An 18,870-nucleotide genomic window follows, 5' to 3' on the forward strand; every position below is an offset into this window, starting at 1 on the left:
TTCCGATTCTGTGTCTCCCTCTCTCTCTGCCCCTCCCCCGTTCATGCTCTGTCTCTCTCTGTCCCCAAAATAAATAAACGTTGAAAAAAAAAATTAAAAAAAAAAAAAAAAAAGAAATGTATAAAGCTATCCAATCACTATGATGCACACCTGAAACTAATAAGATATCATATGTCAGTTAGACTTCAATAGAAAATAAATATTCGTTGGTGGACTGAAAGTTCTTTTATTGTTATTTCTACGATAATGACATATCTTAGTCTTAACAAGTTAGAATAGAGTTCATGGAGAAAATCTACTCACAATCCACTTATCATCTCATTCTCCTATACGCTACTTAATGAATTTGGTGCTGCTAATTTAAATGATGTGTCAACTTCCCCTTGAGTTATAATGTTCCCCCTTCTTCTTCCTCCTCCTCTTCTTCTTCTTCTTCTTCTTCTTCTTCTTCTTCTTCTTCTTCTTCTTCCTCTTCTTCTTCTTCTTTTAGAGAAAGAGCGCAAGCAGGGAAGATGGGTAGAGGGACAGAGAGGGAGAGAGAGAATCTTAAGCAGGCTCCATGCACAGCACAGAGCCCGACAGGGGGCTTGATTCTACAACCCTGGGATTATGACCCAAGCTGAAATCAAGAGTCAGGACTCAACTGACTGACTGTAGGGCACCAAGATGGCTCAGTCAGTTAAGCATCTGACTTTGGCTTTGGTCATGTTCTTAGGGTTGGTGAGTTTGAGCCTGGCACTGGGGCTCTGTGCTGACAGCTCAGTGCCTGGAGCCTGCTTTGGATTCTGTGTCTCCCTCTCTCTCTGCCCCTCCCCTGCTTGCACTCTGTCTCCGTCTCTCTGTCTCTGTCTCTGTCTCTCTCTTTCTCTCTCTCAAAAAACGAATAAAACATTAAAAAACAAAACAAAAACACCTCAACTGACTGAGCCACACAGGCGCTCCTGGGTTGTAACTTACATATGACTTTACTTAAAATTACCCTAATCCTGACAAAATTACCCTGCTTCCATGTTAACCCTCTGGGGGCAAGGGTAGACCAAAGCCTTTTCTGGTTAGCCTCAGATAGAGTTGAAACAGATTGAAATTTTCTAAATGTCTTACACAAAGGAAATAAACATAGAGTTCAAGAAAGATCAGAGGTCTGGCAGACAGAGAAGAAATGTCATATTTTGCAAACCATAGTTTTTTATATTCATTTTACCTCCTGTCTGAAAGATTTATTTTCCCCTAAATGAATAGCACTGAGCAGCCTTAGAACAGCCTCTCCTGCATGAAGTGATCTCGCCCACACTAAAGCTCTAGTAATGTGATATTACAATATGCAATACCACAACAACCATATACCAGAATGCCCCACAATGAGTAAGAGGAAGATTGTTCTTTCACTGGGCGTAACTCAAGTCAGATGCACAGCATCAAGGTAAGAAAAAGAGAGTCTAACATAGGACAGTTCAGAGACTCTGGTTTCTGGGGACTGAAATCATGGACACCTCCCTCTGCCTTATACAGAAGGGAGGGTAGGGGGAAGCAGTTGATACAGAAGGAACACCACTCACCTAAGTATTACATTACCTGGATTCTACTAGGCATTCTTCCAATTATTCAAGTAGAATTCTTTCTCCCTGGGGAAGTCAACTTTTCTGAATCTCAGTTTCCTTATCTAAAAAATGGGTAAGCTAATACTTTACCTATCTCTCAGGGTTGTTCAAATGATTGCCAAGGCAACAACTCATTGCCGGCATGGTCAAAGTTAGTTTCTATCTTGTTCAAGGGAATTTGAAGAAAGGCAGTTCATAGATTTCTTTCATAGACACTTCTTTGAGCAAGAATAGGTAGCTAGATAACATTTTTAGTCGAAGTGGAAGGAAAATGTCTAGGCACAAGTTATGCTTCTCATGTGCAAGTTATTCTCCACAAAACTGTATGGGAAAATTTAATGTTTAGAAAGACTCTCTACTTTAAAACATTTCATTGTGCAGAAAAAGAGAGTTTGTGTAATTACCTGGTACCTGTCACCTTGATTCAAAGGGTATCGACGCATAACCCAGCTCATTTATATATACTCCTGTATACTCCTCTTCCCAAACTGTATTGATTTTTATTTATTTATTTTCTATCTATCAAACTGGATTATTTTAAAGTGAATTCCAGGGGCGCCTGGGTGGCTTAGTCAGTTAAATGCCAACTCGATTTCAGCTCAGGTCATAAACTCAGGGTTCACAGGGTTGAGCCCTATATCAGGCTCCGCCCTGACAGCACGGAGCCTGCTTGGGATTCTCTGCCTCTCTCTCCTTTTGCCCCTCCCCCATGCATGCTCTCTCTCCCTCTCTCTCAAAACAAAGAAATAAACATTTAACAAAAAATAAAGTGAATTCCAGATTTCACCAGTGGATATGCAGGAGATCAGAATATGCCACCCACAATATGCCACTTTTGGCATAATGATTATTTTGAGCTGAAGGCAATGGAGTAAAAGCAGAAAGAGGATGAGCTTTCTGCCACCCCCTATCTTCCTGAAAACACCATAAATCTCGTTTTCCCTCTTTCATACCAGGAAGAGAATAACAATCTTAGGACTCGAGAGGAGAGGGCACCAAGAAAGAGTCTACGCAAACAAACCTTGCTAACTAGCCCCTATTTATCACTAGTTCCCTCATACACCTGCCCTGCTACAATTTTCTACCTCTTGAAGCTCCAAGTCTCTTTGCTTTGCCTTGTCACTTCTCTTTTAACCTATCCTCTTTTACCAGAATCGTATAAATGCCTCCATTTCCTCTGGGGTTTGCTCTTCTCTGTGAAGCCCTCTCACTCAAAAGTACAAAATTTTAAACATCAAATACATTCATGTGCCTTTTGTTCTGTTTATCTATTGTCAGTTTATTTTGCAGATCCAACTGAAGAACCTAAGGAAATAGAGGGAAATTTTCTACTCCTACAGAAACTTGAGTTTGTATTTCTAAGATCTCTTCTCTCCCCCCCCCCCCACTTTAACATCACTAAGAAACATTTACAATACTTCCTTAATATCATTGAATAATATAATACCCACCCAGTGTTCAAACTTCCTCTATCATCTCATAAACTTTTGGTTTTTAGAATTGTTTTGTTCTGTAGGATACAAACAAGGCCTTCCCATTGCTCACGGTTGATAAATTTCTTAGGTCTCGTTAAACCTATAGTCTCCCCGTCTCTTTCTCTGTCATTTTGTTGCTGGTGTTGAAGAACCCAGGTTATTTGTGTTTGTATAGAATTTCCCATTTTCTGAATTTTGCCAGTCACATCTCCTTTTCCCCTCCATCCCACAATGTTCTTCAATTCTCTGAATTTCCCATAAAGTGGTAGTTAGATGTAGGGGCTTGATCGTACTCATATAAGAATTTTTTTTACAAAAATAGTTTAGGGGCGCCTTGGTGGCTCAGTGGGTTAAGCGTCCAACTTCAGCCCAGGTCATGATCTCGTGGTTTGTGAACTTGAGCCCCGTGTTGGGCTCTGTGATGACAGCTCAGAGCCTGGAGCCTGCTTCAGACTCTGTATCTCCCTCTCTCTCTGCCCCTCCCCTGTTTGCACTCTCTCTCTTAAAAATTAATAAACATTAAAAGTTTTTTTAATACTTTACTGGTGGTAATATATACTCTCTATTACATCTGGAGGAGTATAATATGCTTAATGCTCTCTTTTTGTGATGTCAAGATTGATCTTTGGTTTCTGGTGCTGTTGGTCTGACCCCTTCATTTTAAGCTTCCCACCAACTTTTCACCTAATGATTTTCACAGCCATTGATGGTCATTTCCTAGATGTGCTATTTCATTAAGGGATGTGTAGTGATGTTGTAATTTTATTAATTCTTATATATTTATAATTTAGAATTCCTCTATAAGGAAGAATTTTCCTATAAGATTTCCCTGAGGTACAGTTCTTATGGAGAGGTAGGAAAACTTTTGTTAGTGGGCAAATGAGTTGCTTCTCTGGCATCTTCCAAAGATGATCAATGTGGTTTAATGTTGACTATTTATGAGTGCTTGAATTTTCACCCATGATGAGAATTCGTTGTGGTTATTACTCTTCTTTTTATTTATTTATTTATTTATATTAAAAAAAATTTTTTTTAAACATTTATTCATCTTTGAGAGACAGAGAAAGACAGAGAGTGAGTGGGGGAGGAGCAGAGAGAGAGGGAGACACAGAACTGAAGCAGGCTCCAGGCTCTGAGCTGTCAGCACAGAGCCCAATGCAGGGCTCAAATCCACAAACTGTAAGATCATGACCTGAGCCGAAGTCGGACGTTCAACTGACTGAGCCCCCCAGGTGCCCCGTATTACTCTTCTTTTTAATGTTCAAATTATCACTTTGGTCAATGCGAGCCTCTTCCAGTTGGTTTTTGTATCCTTGTGATGTGACCACAGTAGTCTTTCATAGTTTCTTTGCTTTTCGGTTAGGACAAGAGGTTCTAGGATCATTTTATACATTTCCTGCTCCAAATCTGAGATCAGTCATCTCTGTGAGGACTCCTGGCTTAACCTAATCAAAGTGTATCAGAAAAGTGCTTAAAACATTTTCTCAGAAATGCTAGATACTTCCCAGAAGGTGGTTTAATTTTTACATACAACCAAATTCTACTTTAAATCACTTTTTCTCAAATTTAAGACAATTTTATTTCTCTCAAATAATAAGATGTTTCATAAATTATTTAAAGAGCTATATAAAATATAAACTTATAATTGTGCATGGTTCCAATGTTTGAAAGAAGATGTAATTTAGAGAGTAAGAAGAGAGAAGCAGGATAGAGATTGTTAACGAAATTGGGAGATTACCGAATCCATTAGTTTACCCAACACCAGTACTAATGCTTTGACCTCATCCCCTGTTATTTCCTATTTGTTTATTTTTACTTACTTATTTATTTGTAAATGTTTTATTTATTTATTTTGAGAGAGAGAGCACGCTTGCTTGTGAGCAGGGGAGGGGCAGAGGGAGAGACAGAATCCCAAGTAAGTTCTACACTGCCAGCACAGAACCCATATCAGGTCTTGATCCCATGAACCATGAGATCATGACCTGAGCCGAAATCAACAGTTGGATGCTTAACCAACCGAGCCACTGAGACACATCTGTTTTTATTTATTCTAATAAACTTTCATTTTTAGAGCAGTCTTAAGTTCACAGCAAAATTGGGTGGGAGGTACAGAGATTTCCCATGTGCCCCCTACTTTCACATATGCATAGGTTCCCCTACTATCAACATTCCCTACCAGAGTGGTACATTTGCTACAACGGATGAACCCACAATGACATAGCATTATCACCCAAAGCCCACAGTTTACATTAGGGTGTGCTCTTGATTGTATTGAATTTTTATTTATGAAAATCTGTTGCTTGATTTTTTAAAATTTTATTTATTTAAGTAATCTCTACACCCCATGTGGGGCCTGACTCATGACCCTGAGATCAAGAGTCAAATGCTCTTCCAACTGAGCCAGCCAGGCACTCTGTGGTCCAATGTAAAAAAAAAAAGGGGGTGGGGGTGCCTGGGTGGCTTAGTTGGTTATGCGTCCAACTTTGGCCCGGGTCATGATCTCGTAGTTTCTGAGTTCAAGACGCACATGGGGCTCTTTGCTGTCAACGCAGAGCCCGCTTCAGATCTCTGTCCCTCTCTCTCTCTGCCCCTCCCTGCTTGCATGCACTCTCTCTCTCTCATTCTGTCTCTCAAAAAATAAAAAATAAACTTAAAAAAAACTGTTAGTGTCTAAAATTTTGGAAAAGCAGAAAAACGCCTAGAAGAAAATAAAAATCACCTGTACTTTCACTCAAGAAAAGACCACTGAAATATAGACCTCTGGTGTATAGACTTCCAGGTCTTTCCTTCCTTCTTTCCTCCTTCCTCTTTTTCTTTCTGTCTTTTGAAACTGAGTTTTTCACCTATTGACAAAAGAATCTTTAAAGACTACACAGCATTTCATTACAGGATTATAATACAATTTATTTAAGCAAACTTAGTACTGGTTTATGGGTTATTTCTACTTTTTTGGCTATCATAAGTACTGCTATGATTTTTATTTTTATCTTTATTTTTTAATGTTATTTATTTATTTAAAAAAAATTTTTTAACGTTTATTTTTGAGACAGAGAGAGACAGAGCATGAACAGGGGAGGGGCTGAGAGAGAGGGAGACACAGAATCCGAAACAGGCTCGAGGCCCCGAGCTGTCAGCACAGAGCCTGACGCGGGGCTCGAACCCACAGGCCGTGAGATCATGACCTGAGCCGAAGTCGGCTGCTCAACCGACTGAGCCACCCAGGCGCCCCAAATGTTTATTTATTTTTGAGAGAGACAGAGCATGGAGGCAGGGAGCAGGGTGAGGGTGGGGAGAAAGAGACTGAGACTCAGAATCTGAAGCAAGCTCCAGGCTCTGAGCTGTCGGCAGAGAACAACATGGGGCTCAAACTCATGAAGTGCAAGATCATGACCTGAGCTGAAGTGGGACACTTAGCCAACTGAGCCACCCAGGCACCCCACTATTGCTATGATTTTTAAAAACTGCACATATACTATTATTTGAAATTATGCATACTTTTCCATAAAATAAAGCCTTAAGAGTAGAATTTGGGGATCAAATGTATAAATGCAATTAAGAATTTTGCTATAGGGGTGCCTGCGTGGCGCAGTCGGTTAAGCGTCCGACTTCAGCCAGGTCACGATCTCGCGGTCTGTGAGTTCGAGCCCCGCGTCAGGCTCTGGGCTGATGGCTCAGAGCCTGGAGCCTGTTTCCGATTCTGTGTCTCCCTCTCTCTCTGCCCCTCCCCCATTCATGCTCTGTCTCTCTCTGTCCCAAAAATAAATAAACGTTGAAAAAAAAATTAAAAAAAAAAAAAAAAAGAATTTTGCTATATATTTCAACTTGAACTGATTTATATTCCCACTAATGCACTCATACTATTATAGTATATGCTTTTATTTAAAAAAATGGCAGATAGCACCTTTTGGTCATTTGGTCTAGAAAAGCTAAATGGAGGGGTGCCTGGGTGGCTCAGTTGGTTAAGGGTCCAACTCTTAACTTTGGCTCAGGTCATGATCTCATGGTTTGTGAGTTCAAACCCCACATTGGGCTCTGTGCTGACAGTGTGGAGCCAGCTTCAGATTCTCTCTCTCCCTCTCTCTCTGCTCCTCCCTTGCTTGTGCTCTCTCTCTCTCTCTCAAAATAAATAATTCTTTAAAAAAACAAAAAAGAAAAGAAAAGCTAAATGGATATACCATTTCATTTCCAAGCAATCGGTGCTCACCAGGTGAGGGTCAAACTGGATTCATTCATTGTACAATTTAGGAAAAAAGTTCACTTGAAGCTCTAAAAAGTACTGAAATCAACTATTCCAATAGAAAGCAACATTTCAAATTGAATATTTTATTACTGAATCTCATCTGGAGTGATTCAATTTAAATATTTATGAGCGATGAATAATGAATTGAGTATAATAAATAGTTATTTCTCTTAAAGATTGATATTTAACGTGAAAGAAGGAAAATATCATCAGGGGACAAAGTGTGATTGGATATCAGGATTTCAACATGAATTTTTTTTTCCTATGCAACAAACAGTAGGAAATCATGGTTTTGAGAGAAATTTTTCTCTTTTTTTCTATAAGGTAGGAGTGGTATTGGGAGGAAGTCTGAAATAACAGAAAAGTTTTTAAACAGGTTTCCAAGATAAAAAATTACTCCAGGTGTAGGAGCATTCAACTCTTAACTCTCGAGCACCTACCATGTTCAAGGTCCTTTGCTAGACAAGTAGGTGTGGTAAGATGATTAAGCTGAGCTTCTGACCCTCACAATCTAATGAGGAGATAATTCATCATAATACAAAATAAGTGACATTGGAGTTCTGAAAAGGAGAATGAATTCTCCTTGAAAGCCAAGTATGAAAGGGGGCAGATCTCACAACTTTCTAGGGCATCCAGTCATAAAGTCTGTAACAGGCAACACTTGACTATGACTGTAACATTAAAAACAGGTCAGAGACGTTATGCTATGAGATTACTTTTCAGGCTTGTGAGGGGATTAGGAATACATATAATCATAAAGCTATGCACTGATGTTATCTTTTTTAAAATTCAAGTGAATATCTAGAAAAAATTTCAGACTTGGTATAAGTCTAAAGGCTTTTCCTCGTTGTCTTCCAGCTTCCTGTGTGGCTGCTGAGGAGTTCGATTCCATCTGACTCTTAGTCCTTTATATATGACCCATTCTGTCTTCTCTTTAAAAGATTTTAGGATGTCTAGTTCCCTTGTTTTCTAAGTAGTCTCCTTCTCTCTTGTTTTTCCCTTTTAAGCGTGGGCATGCACATTCCCTTCCATTCCTAGTGGTGATAGCCAAGACTTGACTGGAACATTTAACAAAACTTTCCTAAATGCTTAAAGATTTCAGAACGGGATTTCAACACATCAGGCTCCCTTTTTTGTATTTATCATCTTGGCCCATAGTGTCCCTAGCCATAATGCCATGTTTCCAACAACCCATTTTTCTAGTATGGCATATTTTCACACAAACACATTAGGCAAATATCTATAAGCAGCAGTATTTTGACATTATCGTCTCAAACAAAGACCCACTCACCAATTCACTTGACACAACAATTTCTAGTTAAAGAGTATCATGTGGAACAGATCTGAATTGTGTACTGTGTAAGACTTGTGTATGTTTTTCATGTGCATTAAGTGAGAGGGATTCTTCAGTCTGTTTTGAAGTGCTTTTCTGTTTGGTCTTCATTTTGTCCTAAAGGGTTGTTTTGTCTTATAACTTTATCTTTAAGAGCATCTTGAGTACAAAGCAGTATGAGCCTCCAAAGTGTTCAAATTTATTGGTGGAAATGAAATGGTACAGAAAGATGAACAAAAGAATGAGAAACCTAACCATTGAAAAAAGGTGGGTGTGATAAGCAGAATAAAAAGGGAGAAAGAATCAAATGCTTTGAATATTTTTAAAGGAGACCTCACCGCATTGGGTATAGAATTTTTGCAAATTATGAGAAGATGAAGAAAAATTCTGAATCAGTCATATATTCTGGGAAATTGATTGTGACCACAAAAGAAGCTGTTTCTAGCTGTTGTCTCAAGAAAGAGAAAATTATTATCAAGTGCGCCTCACCCTGATCTTGAATATCTGGCAGAAAGTCCTTAGATTCCCTCGCTTCCTCTGCCTCAACCTAACACCAGGTTTTTAATTCATCTTTTGGCAAGTACACTAAACCTTTGTTACATTATGCTTGACATACAAATCATGTTCTTTTTTTCCAAATTGTTTATTACCTACGCAAATTTGTTTGTAGTATTTAGTTGTACATGTTTCTGCAAAAATTATATAGGATCTTGGGCTGGGACTTAAGACATAATTTTTTTTCCATTAAAATTAATGAAAACTAGGGGGTCCTGGGTGGCTCCGTTGGTTGAGCATCCGACTCTTGATTTCATCTCAGGGTCGTGGGGTCAAGCCCCACATATGGCTCTGTGCTGAGCGTGGAGCCTGCTTGGGATCCTCCTTCTCTCTCTCTGCCCCTACCCCCTACTCACACGTGCTCTCTCTTTCTCTCTCTCTAAAATAGAAATAAATAAATAAATAACTTAAAAATTTTTAAATGTAATGAAAAATATTTTTTTTTTGAAAATGTATTTTTAATTAGCAACAGTGTTTAAGGGAATGAATTAAAGTTGTTAAACAAGAGAAGAGTTGTATTTGGTGTTTCTCAAACTTATACACCAGGTCCCAACTAGCGTCTTATACTAGGAGTCACAAAGCCCGGACACAAGCCAGACTGCAGGGTCAGCTTACTGCTACATAAGAGGAGTTCCCTTCAGCTAGAATCACCAAATATTTATTGTGCACACTAGAAACTTCCAGCAGTGAAAGGGGAGCTATTAATACATCAGGAAAACTGCAGTACAATGAGATTGTCCCAGGCAAAGGAGGGATGTGTGGCCACTGTACTTTGAGTCCCTCTCTTTTACTTGGAATCAGTAACGTGCCAGCAGATGTTTAACAACTAGCTCTTTAGGGGTAGGGAAGCCCATTTCGATGTTTGCTTCTATATGGTAGATTTCCATAGTGTAAATACTCCCACCAGGGCCAATTTTAAGCTTCTAAACAGTCTAACAACCAACTTGCAAGATTCTCAAAAACTTGGCAATCAGTTTTTACCAGCTGAGAACCAGCACAACACAACAATCCAGCTCTCATAACCGACGCCTGGAGTGTAGACATTAAATTATTTTCAGTTCGGGGAGAATTCAGCTTCCCTTTATCTACATTTCTATTTCAAATGTTCTGATTTCTTCTCCCTGGGTAGATTTCTTCCCAGCAGACTAGAAATCTTATTACATTCAAAGGAATCCCCATCCTCAGCCACAGATGTGGTCTTGCTTTTTTATCCCCCTAAACATACTTTATTTAATCTACTCAAGAAATATTTCGTGTGTTTTCAGTATGCTAGGTATATAAGAATACAGTAACTCAATATCAGTGGTGTTATTGGAGTCCAGGATTCCATCTCGAATAAAACCATGTGCTATCAACAGTCCAGTCTATATCAAAATAGCCCCAAGATCAGCATAGTGCCCTGATCAATTTTCCTACAGCTTGAAGGGATGACCAGGCTTGCATATTATTTCAGCAGTCTTTAGGGTCTTTTTGATTTCCTGTGGGTAACTAATAGCACGCATAGTATAACTACAGATATGGCCCAAGAATATGCAGAAGTAATTACATAGGACAATTGGAATCCAGGAAGCAAATATTTCTAAATGATAATCTAAAGGAAACATGGTATTCAGATACACAATTCTTTGCAGTATGAAGACAAATGTCATAGAATTATGAAGAGCACTTTAGCTCCTAGACCACAGCTGCGTTCCAAAAAGCTCTTTACTTTGCATTTGCACAACTAAAAGAAAATTATGAAGGTTTCCCTGGAACTCAGGGATGGTTTGCCTCAATGTATATCAAGTCTCTCCTAGCAGGCAGATGTGTTTATACATTTTATTTTATTATTATTTTTTTTAATGTTTATTTACTTTTGACAGAGAGAGAGTGTGTGTGAGTGAGGGAAGGGCAGAGAGAGGAGACACAGAATCCAAAGCAGGCTTCAGGCTCTGAGCTGGCAGCACAGAGCCCTATGCAGGGCTCGAACTCACAGACCATGAGATCATGACCTGAGCTGAAATCAGACGCTTAACAGGCCGAGTCACCAGGCGCCCTTGTTTATATATTTTAGATGATGATTGTTTTCAGCTTTCAGTGTCTACTCCTGCTGGATCCCAGCCTTAATATAGTTCACCTTCCTATATATCAAAATCAAATTTTTCTCTCTCCTTAATGGTATCCCAGAACCTTGGGCTGTATTCTTGGTGCTAGACTGCAAAGAGAAGTGAAAATAAACACCGTCCCTGGGAAGTTCATATTTCTGTTGGGGAGAGAGATACAATTATACATACCATTAACTATAATAAAAATAAGAGGAAAATAGGGTACAAACCAAAGACAGAATTAATGCTTGTGACATAGACTAAGAACATAAGGATTATAAAGCACTTTTCTACTAGCCATTAGCATCTATGTGCTATCTGCTTTGACTGCTTTCCCGTGTGCACACATACACTCTTATACACTCTGAATTTTGCATCAGACCCATGTATTTCCTATTCAAAATACAAAATTTCATTAAAAAAAATCACAATTACATTTTTTATAGAACTTGATACCCTGATTATAAAATGTATATGGATAGTGATGTGGTATTTCCCTGATTGCTTTAAGTTTACATTATACACCTTGACTAGAATATATATGATTATATAAAAAAACGTATTTATATTCCTATTAAATTTCTTCTGAGAAGCAAAACTAAATATATCGTGGAAGGTAATAAAGATACTTTGTTTTCTTGTGGGAAAAAATATATATGGAGTAGTAAACATACAAGAACAGTCTAAACAATTTGCAAAGCAAATCAAAGGAAAGGTGGATTTACTCTCTTAAATAGCAATACATATTATAGAGATATAAGTTAAGCATCCATTCATGAGATTGAGCCCCACAGCTGACAGTACAGAGCCCACTTGGGACTTTCTCTCTGTCTCTCCCTCTCTCTCTCTCTCAAAAATAAACATTTTTAAAAAACTATTCAGGAATAGACAAATCAATCAATGAAATAGTATCTGAAGCAGACCCATGCGTATATGGAAATCTGGTATCAGCGATAGGTAGCATTTCAAATTAGGAAGAAATAGATGAACCATTTAATGAATGTAGTGGGTACCACTCATCCTCCATATGGAAATAAGAATAAATTTGGTTCTCTTTTCCCTTCTTCTAAATAACAAACGTTCATGTCACAGAGCTGTTGCTATATTATGTGGTTGTTGAAAAGAATGAAGTACATTTATGTGTAAAAATATGAAATGATCTTCAGACTATAAAGTAAAAAGAGCAAGTTACAGAAACAGTACATATAGCACAATCTTATTTACATGTGTTTGTGTGTGTGTGGGTGTGTGTGACAAACCTGAAGCTCCCAATACACACATATGTACGAATACACACATACAGGAAAAAGGGTCTGGAAGTATATACAACAAACTACTACCATGGGGACCGTGAGGACAAGTGTCAAAGTGGAGTAGGGTATATGTGGAAGTCTTTTTTTGTTGTTGTTTGTTTATTTTAGTCTTTTTTTGTTGTTGTTTCTTTATTTGTTTTCAAGGAGAGAGAGAGAGTGGGGTACAGGCAGAGAGAGGGAGAAAGAATCCCAAGCAGGCTCCATGCTGCCAGCACAGAGCCCTATGAGGGGCTTTAACCCACAAACTGTGAAATCATGACCTGAGATGCAGTGAAGAGTCAGACGCTTAACCAACTGAGCCACCCAGGCACCCTGGGAGCATATCAATCTTTTTTCCAAACTTCCATAATAACTTATTTCAAAAAGAAATAATACTGTGAAAAAGTCATGCGGGAAGGGCTGTAAAAATTATAAATCAGGAAGTATGTAATTATTTGATAAATGGATCTGTTCAGCTAGCTTTTATGAAGTCTTCCACTTGCTAGTAATGGGTTGGCTCCGTGGTTTTTGAATGTGGTATGAGAGCTCCTGAAAGTTTCTGATGCCCTTTCATGGGATCTAGGAGATCAAAATTATTTAAAAAAAACAATACTAATATATTATTTTCCTTTTTTGCTCTCATCAGTTTACAGTGGATTTGCCAGAGGAGGAGGAGGGTCAGGTGGTTAATGGAATCAAAGAGAATGGAGGTAGCAGCAAGAATTTTCACTTGTGTAGTTTTATATTTTTATTTTTAAACCATATAATGCATGGAAAGATGCTCAACATCACTCATCATCAGGGAAATACAAATCAAAACCATGATGAGATACCACCCCACACCTGTCAGAATGGCTAAAATTAACAACACAAGAAACAACAGGTGTTGGCGAGGAGGCAGAGAAAGGGGAACCCTCTTGCACTGCTGGTGGGAATGCAAACTGGTGCAGCTACTTTGGAAAACAGTATGGAGGTTCCTCAAAAAGTTAAAAATAGATCTACCCTACAATCCAGCAACTGCACTACTAGGTGTTTACCCAAAGGATACAAAAATACTGATCCGAAGGGGCACATACACCCCAATGTTTATAGCTGCATTATCAACAATAGCCAAACCACGGAGAGAGCCCAAATGTCCATCAACAAATGAACAAAGAAGATGTGGCATGTGTGTGTGTATACACACACACACACACACATATGTATATGTGTATATGTGTGTATATATACACATATACATATGTGTATATATGCATCAACTGTATGTATATATGTATATTATGTATATATACATATGTATATATGTGTGTATATATATGTATGTATATACATATGTACATACATACATATATATATGTATACACACACACACACACACACACACACACACACACACAATGGAATGTTACTCAGCTATCAAAAAGAATGAATCTTGCCATTTGCAATGATGTGGATGGAACCAGAGGGTATTATGCTAAGCAAAATAAGTTAGAGAAAGACAAATACCATATGATTTTACTCATATGTGGAATTTAAGAAACAAAAGAGATGGACATATGGAAGGGGAAAAAATAGAGAGGGAAACAAACCATAAAAGACTCTTAAAGATAGAGAACAAACTGAGGGTAGATGGAGGGAGGTGGGTGGGGGGATGGGCTAGATAAGTGATGGGTATTAAGAAGGCACTTGTTATCATGAGCACTGGGTGTTGTATGTAAGTGATGAATCTCTGAATTCTATTCCTGAATCCAAAATTGCACTGTATGTTAACTAACTAGAATTTAAATAAAAATTGGAAAAGAAAGAAAAACATACAAATATGTTACCTATTAAAATGTATTTCTTTTTTTAAAGGAAGTTTAATTTCTTATTAAAATATTTTTGTAATAAATAATATGTATGAGGTACAAAATTCAAAAGTTGTAAAACATTATACAGTAAAAGGAAAATCATTATACAGTAAAAAGGAAATCTTTACTCTTATTTATAATTTTTGGTTTTCCTCCTAAGAGGAAACTAAAACCATCTTCTTCTTATTCCTCCTCACACATATCCACTGCATAGATAAGTGTGCATGCACACGAGTGTGAGTGCATATGGACACACACACGCACACACAGACATACAGACATGCACACACATACGTTTCTTACCAAATCCCCAACAATCTCCCCTTCCTTATAATGGAAGTTCATCCTATTCTGGATAAATATGTGCTCACATAAAAGACAATATTTCCAAGGTGCCTTGAGATTTGAGTGGCTATTCGACACAGTTCTGGCCAATGAGAGGGAAGTGAAAGGGATAGGGTTTCTGGGAATATTCTTTGGAAGAGTGCAGAATGTACAGTTCCACTTCCCTCTGCCTGAAATATCAGTAAGATGTAGGAAAGGGAACAACCATCTGCAATAAGTAGGTGGTAAGCCACACAGTGAAAATTAAAATGTATTTCTTAGGGGGCGCCTGGGTGGCTCAGTTGGTTAAGTGTACAACTTTCGATCTCAGCTCAGGTTATGATCTCATGGTTTCTTTGGATGGAGCCCCACATGGGGCTCTGTGCTGACAATGAGGAGCCTTCTTGGGATTCTCTCTCTCCCTCTCTCTACCCTTCCCCAACTCGTTCTTTCTCTCTTTCTCTCAAAATAAACAAATAAACTTTAAAAAACAGAAAAGAAAATGTATTTCTTAGAAGGTAATATGAGTGAATACTTGTATAATCTCTTGATGAAAGGCATTTCTGAATATGCTACAAAATTGAAAGCCAGAAAACAAAAAAATGATAAATTTGACTACATAAAAAGTTAACAGTTTTGCCTAGCAGAAAAAGAAATGTGTAAGATTAAAAGACCAATGACACATAGGAAAAAATCTTTTGCAAGATAGTGTGTAAAAAACAACAATCCCGGGGCGCCTGGGTGGCGCAGTCGGTTAAGCGTCCGACTTCAGCCAGGTCACGATCTCGCGGTCTGTGAGTTCGAGCCCCGCGTCGGGCTCTGGGCTGATGGCTCAGAGCCTGGAGCCTGTTTCCGATTCTGTGTCTCCCTCTCTCTCTGCCCCTCCCCCATTCATGCTCTGTCTCTCTCTGTCCCAAAAATAAATAAACGTTGAAAAAAAAAAAAAAACAATCCCTTTCACATGAATAAGAAAAAAGATGAGGCGTGCCTGGGTGGCTCAGTCGGTTAAGAATCTGACTTCAGCTCAGGTCATTATCTCCAGGTCAGTGAATTCAAGCCCCACGTCGTCGGGCTCTGTGTTGACAGCTCAGGGCCTAGAGCCTGCTTTGGATTCTGTCTCCCTCTCTCTGCCCCTCCCCAGCTCACACTCTGTTCTGTCTCTCAAAAATGAATAAACATTAAAAATTTTTTCAAAAAAAAGAAAGATGAGTACCCAATGGAAAAAGAGGCCAAGGCCGTGATCAGATAATCACAAATGAAAAAAGATACAAATGTCCCTAAATATACAAAGATATGTTCTGTCCCAGCATTAATCAAAGAAATGAAAATAAAATCAATACTGAGTTACCTTCTTTAAATATTCAGATTAGCAAAGATTAAGTAGAATAATGGCAAAGAGGTAGGGAAATTCATATTTACATACAACATTGGTGGGAGTGTAATTAAATTCTTTCTGAAGTGTAGTGTGGCAATAAATATAAAAATATTAATTGTGCAACCCTTGTTCTAAGAATTTCACTTCTGGAAATTCAATGTAAGGTCACAGAGATAAGTGAAATGCTGAAAGTAATTGTACATGAGATTACTAATTTCTGCCCCATCCAATGTTCCCTTATCCCTTTACTAACAGAATGTCCACTTCTGCTGAGTTTTAGGATTCATGACTACGCTACTGAAAAGGATAGTTCCCAGCTTATCCTGAAGCTAGGTGTGGCCCTGTGACAACATAATGTGAGTGGAAGTTAATGCCCAACGTTTGTGTTACTTGATGTAAATTGCCAATTCCTCTCTCTTCTCAAGTGAAAACATAGTGCTTATGGCCCCATCTGGCCTTGTCACCAAAGACAACATTTTAAGGGATGACAGAATGACAAGCTAGAAGGCACTGTTGCCTTGTATGATTGCGAAACAGAGCCGTGGACCCACACTGGGATGTGTTATGTAAAAGAAAAATAAACTTGATATGGTTTGAGCCACTGGAATTCTCAAACCAGCTTAGCCCATAACTTGATTAATACAGGTTTAAATGTCTGTCAATATATTTTTTTAAGCATAAATTTTGTTATAATGGAATCATAAGCAATCATTAAAAGTGATTTCATAAATCTATAGGTACCTACATGTATTGTTGGGCGTTTTAGTCTTCTTGAGTTGCTGTAACAAAATGCCACAGACTGGAGGGTTTAAACAGCAGAAACTTACTTCCCATATTTCAAAAGGTAGGAAGTCCAAGGTCAAGGCTGTAGCCAATTTAGTTTCTGGTGAAAGCTCTCTTCCTGGCTTACAGATGGCCGTCTTTCTAGATCTTCACATGGCCTTTCCCTGGTGTATGTGCTTTAGGAGAGAGAAGAGTGAGGGGGTTTGAGGGCTAGGGGGAGAAAGAGTGTATTCTCATCTCTCTCCCTACTCTTTTTTTTTTTTTTTTTTAATTTTTTTTTTTTTCAACGTTTATTTATTTTTGGGACAGAGAGAGACAGAGCATGAACGGGGGAGGGGCAGAGAGAGAGGGAGACACAGAATCGGAAACAGGCTCCAGGCTCTGAGCCATCAGCCCAGAGCCCGACGCAGGGCTCGAACTCCTGGACCGCGAGATCGTGACCTGGCTGAAGTCGGACGCTTAACCGACTGCGCCACCCAGGCGCCCCTCTCCCTACTCTTATAATGACACCAATCCTATCAGACTAGGTCTCTACTCTTATGACCTCATTTAATCTCAATTAACTCCTAAAGACCCTATCCTCAAATACAGTTACATATAGGATTGGGGTTTCAACATGTGAATTTGAAGGAGGACACAATTCAGTTCCCAGCATTAATTTTAAAGAAGTACTAAAATTGTGCTATTGTGATTCTAGCTATGTCAAATTATATATGTGTGGGTGTTTACGTATAGAACATGTTTACATAGATTCTGAAAACATGCTCCCCAGTAGCAATAAACTCTGTACATGGAGTTCAGGGAGGCTATGTCAGGCATCTTTGGGCTAAATTAAGAACAAGTTACAGAACAGAAGAGCAGGCATAGCTAAAAGTAGTGCTTGATATATATCACCATCATGAAAACAAACAGAAGCTATGTAACAAATGAATATTTGTTTCATGTAGCATAAATGTTGGTGGGGGAACCCCGAAAGAATGACACTTGTCAAAAGCACAAATGTGTACAAGGAATTCTACTATCAAGTGAAATATCTCTTGGAAAGTAGAAATGGCTTCTGCTCTGGCTGTGTTTTATGTTGAGTTAGGACTGGATAAATTTTTACAAGTTATGTCTCAAAATAAACCATGTCACCATTTTCAGAGTCCTTTCAAAGTTCCACTTTGGTTCATCTACTCGCTTCTCACTTACCTCCTTCATCACAGAGTGTCATGAAACTCCTCCTTCTCCTTCTAGCTCCTAGCTACTCCACCTTTTCTTCTCCTGTTATGTTATCTGCAAGCGTTATTCCTTTTTCCTTTTCTTTCATTTGTGTGCTTTCACTTGTTCCCTTATTATCTTCACTGTTCTCCTCTTTTTTTTCTTCTTCTTCTTAGTCTTCTGATGGACTTACTCTTGATCCTCAGGTTTTCCATTGCTTCTGCTTTCTCTCCTCTGTACCTCCTCTCATAATAAAGCCCAATAAAAGTGCTTCCACAGCACTGAGGGGCTTCTCTCTGCCTTTGGATATTCCCAGAACAGTCTGCACAGGTATTGCTCCCAATACTTAAGTTGACTTGGCTCCAACCGTCCATAAAAATCGTTGTGCATAAAGCCTCATGAGTCAATATTCAGTTTACAACTCTCTTCATTATTCCTGTCCTTCAGACAAGGCAATAAATACGCCCCTTCTCCCGTCACTCTCCAGCCCTTTCGTGACTTCTTTCCCTCCACACTTCATCTTCTAAAAACAATGTTTACCTAGAAGAAAAGAATGATTGTATAGGGGAGGTGATGAGGGAAAAGGGAAATCACTGCAATGATCTCTCCTGGACTTTTCTCTTCAGCAAATGGCTCACAAGAAGCAAAAAAGATAGATAGATAGATAGATAGATAGATAGATAGATAGATAGAAGATAGATAATTGGGGAAATGAGCTGTAATTGAAGCAAGTACTTAGAATGAAGCAAAGGATTAAAGGA

This window comes from Leopardus geoffroyi, chromosome A2 (genome assembly GCF_018350155.1).
Source record: "Leopardus geoffroyi isolate Oge1 chromosome A2, O.geoffroyi_Oge1_pat1.0, whole genome shotgun sequence".
NCBI classification, from domain to species: domain Eukaryota; kingdom Metazoa; phylum Chordata; class Mammalia; order Carnivora; family Felidae; genus Leopardus; species Leopardus geoffroyi.